The sequence below is a fragment of the Suricata suricatta genome, chromosome 10 (genome assembly GCF_006229205.1).
Source record: "Suricata suricatta isolate VVHF042 chromosome 10, meerkat_22Aug2017_6uvM2_HiC, whole genome shotgun sequence".
In the NCBI taxonomy this organism is placed as follows: domain Eukaryota; kingdom Metazoa; phylum Chordata; class Mammalia; order Carnivora; family Herpestidae; genus Suricata; species Suricata suricatta.
In genome coordinates, this window is record NC_043709.1 from 89,478,665 (window position 1) to 89,482,752 (window position 4,088).

The window sequence follows — 4,088 nt, forward strand, 5'->3', positions numbered from 1 at the left end:
TAGCTCTTTACAGAGTAAATAGTTAATATTTAGTCAATCATATTTAGAATAAGTCCTAAATTTTAAAGGAATTAAAATTCCCCCCCAATTCTCAGAAAATGATATTTCCTTATAAAAAGGAGAAATATGAAGAAACTTCCATATTTTATGAGATTATAGTGCTTCTAAGTTGGAATAGAGACCTTAGAAATCCCATGTCTCACTTTCCAGATGTTTTGACTGCCCTCCTATGCTGACAAATGGTCATAAACTTAGATTTGAACACTCTCAAGTTTGGTTTATTGTACATTTAAGGTATTTTTGTTGATAATGTGATGCTCACACACACACACACACACACACACACACACCCTCCAAAAATAGGCTTCCTGCAATGGGAAAGTATAGGAGCTTAAAAAAAGATGAATAGAGATGAATAGTGCTTCATACCATAAATTTTCTCTTCAATAGATTAAATATATCCAGCGTTTTGTTTCATTGTCTTATTGTTGTTGCTATTATTGTTTATCATTTCTCATGTAAACACATGTGTTAAAACCTGTATGATCTTTATTGCCTCTATTGTGTGAATAGTAAAAATATAATAATTGTTGATTATTTACATCCTGAATAAAATTCAAAAGTTTTAACCCAACATTGATGATCACCTCCAGTTTAATCTCAAAATAACGCTATTATTATTTTTTCTATTTCCCCTATTATTTCCTTCATGCAACTCAAGCTGCCACTAAAAAGAGTTTATAATTCTCCTGATATCTTTGTCTTACAGTTTTTGTCCTCCTTCTTTGGAACACAACCCACCTGTCTTTCCTTTTGACTACATCATAGTTTATCTCTCTTTACAGAACAATTCAAATTAGTTCCCACCCTATAAATCTATGTGTGTGTGTGTGTATATATATATATATATATATATATATATATATATATATATATATATACATACATATATATATGTGTGTGTGTGTATAGAGAGAGAGAGAGAGAGAGAGGGAGACTCTAAACTAATAATTCATATGGTTTTTCAATGGCTTAAGACTGCTTTTTTCCTTCTTATATGTTAGCCCTTATTTCCAATATTCCATACATGGCTTAAACACAATGCCTTGAATATAATGAGAACTAAATAAATATTTGCCCAATTAAACTGCACTGCTGAATATGATGACCTAACTATATGAGTTGGTATTTATTTCTAGCAATTTTATCCCCACTTTCATCTCTTGTTGCTTTCTTGTAAGATCTTTTTGGGCATCCTGGAACTTTCAACCAATGTGTTGTCGCTTCCTCTCAACTTCAAGATATCTAAAAATTTGATTAGCATGCCATCGTATATCCTCAAACAAGTCTTTAGTAAAAATGCTGATATACCCTGCAATTTCCTGTTGGAGATATCCCTCTGGGATGATAATGTATTCATAATCAGAACTCTTGAAATGCAATCATTCACCATCAAACTATTTGATTATCTGACTCACATATTTCCTTCTTGTTCACAGTTTGGTTGCTGCTGGGAGATTCAGCTTAGTCAAGGTTTATGTGTCTCCAACCTTTTCCATCTGGGTGGAGAGGAGAGACGACAAGTAATTAGCTCTTACCAATGCAATAATTTGGGATGTGGTACACATGACTTCCAGTACAAAGAGCTGAAGAAGCAGGTGTCATACCCCCCTCTCTTCCCCTTCGGGTGGCTTGATCCAAGCTAGCACAATGAACTTAAAAGGTATTTGTTAAAGTTAGATGAATCATAATATAGAAGGATCCTGGCTCTCTGAAACTAGCCCAAAAAACCTAACAGCAAGTTAGCTTAGAACTTTTGGGAAAGAAATTTCCTGATAAAAAAGGTCCCTTGACGACAGGCCATGGGACTTTTTGCTTTGATGACCATCTTACCTCCCATGAGGGAAAGTCCAAAGACAAAGGCCATAAAATGGCAAAACAGAGGCTTCAAATGAGCTTGGATTCTTGAAGAAATCCTTAAGCCAAGGAAACATATCTGTGCTTGAGGACTTATATTTTTCTGTCTAATAATACTATCATAAAATGATAGGTTAGTCTAACATCATTTATTTTCATTTAATATGGTTACTTGTGATTACAACTTCATTTACTGTCTGTCAACATGTTTAATATTAATTTAAATTTTTAATTATAAAAGTTTGCTCAAATTTAATGTCAAAGTCACTTGTGTACAGTTTCTTAAACCCATCCTTTGTAAAAGCTTTATTTTTGCATTTGACAGAATTCAATGACTGTCTTGTAGACCTGAAATTTATTCACTCAACATTACCTGTTGTTTTTCCTTAAAAAAAGCCTTCTCTTACTACCAGAGGGACAGGAAAGACATATAAGCTCAGTAGATGATCCAAAAGAATCCAGTCTTATTCTATGTTACATGGAATATAGAGATGGTATAAATATTTTTTATTACTGGATCACTTTGAGTCAGTGTCCCGCCTACTTTGCATAGACACCAGAAATTATCCTTCTAAAGCACTCCTACTTTTCATTTTCATGTCTACCCCTTTCCTTGCATTCCCACCTCCACATCCTGGCCTCCTTTTGATGTCACACCTCCTTTCTTTGCCAGAAAATCCCTTTTGCCTGGTGATACTCACCCTTTCATAGTAGTCCACCTATGTGATAAACAGCTGATCCCATATTTAATACTGGATCTCTCATAGTACAACCACCAAAACTAGCTGAATCCTCCAGCTTTGCTTTTCTTTTTCAAGATTGCTTTGACTATTTGGGGTCTTTTGTGGTTCCAAACAAATTTTGTCATTTGCTTGATCTAGAATTTCAGGCGAATGTCCCTGATGAACATGGATTGTACCATCACCTCTGGAAACCCAAATAACAAATAACTCAGTTAAGAAATCATCATAAGACATGAATAGACATTTTTCCAAAGGAGGCACACAGATGGTTAACAGACATATGAAAAGATGCTCAACAACACTGATGATTAGGGAAACGCAAATCAAAACTACAACCAGGTGGGCACAGGTGACATCACCATTATTATGAATTCCATGCTAATAAAATAGTCAAATTCCAAAATTCTGATCCTGGGTTTAATGGTGAAATATCCAATTACAGATGGGAACCTAACTGCCTAGAACTATGGAAGTGTCAACTGACTTTTCTTTAATCTATTATCAGACTTCTAAGAGTCTTCTTGTCAACTATAATTAGGAAGAGTTTTTGGTTTTTTTGGTTAAAAGATTTTAAATGGACATTTTGGAAATTCATAGGCAATCTTATTTGTGCAGTCTGTAAATGAATTTTTCAGTTCTACTTATCTGAAATATCAGTTCTATTTAGCCATTTCCATGGATTCCAATCTCACTCCCATTTTTCTTTCTAAACTTGTTCAAATTCTCTTTCTGCCAATTAATAGTTGAATGATCTTTTAGAAACATTTTAATGTTTGTACATATTTTACTTTATCTGAGCCTCAGTGTACTCGCCTATATAATGAGAACTCAAATGCCCATCTTGGTGGACAATTGAGTTGGTATAATGAGATGACATAAGTAAAGTGTGAACATTTAAGAAAAAGTAGTAATTATTCTTATGGCATTTCTAATTCTTTTTATCTGTGCTTTAGATTCCATTCCCAAAGGAGTTTCTACTTCACAACATAATTATAATTATTTTTTGGCTTAACTGCTTTAAATCAATGCTGTCACAAATTGATAATTTTCTAAGAACTAATAAAGGTAAAGTAGTCTTAAAGTAAAATTAAATTGTTGTTTCTTATTTTACTAATTCCCAGGGAAAAGTAAAATGCTTTCCTAAATTTTATGTTTTTCTCTTATGTTTTTCTCCCTATAAATTTGGTATTGATAGTGTTTGCCAAGTACCACAAGCAGATGATATAATGAAGAAACAACTAGAGAATGAATAGAAATAGAAAACATGGGAAGCACCATTTCTTAAAAATAGCTTTTATTTGTTCTCAATGCTAAAATTTGCATAAATCAATATTCTCTACTAGTTACATTGTTCTTAGTGTACCTGATAAAGTTGTATACAGATTCCTATTCATTGTTCTCTCTAAAGAGCACTGTGTTTTCTTGATG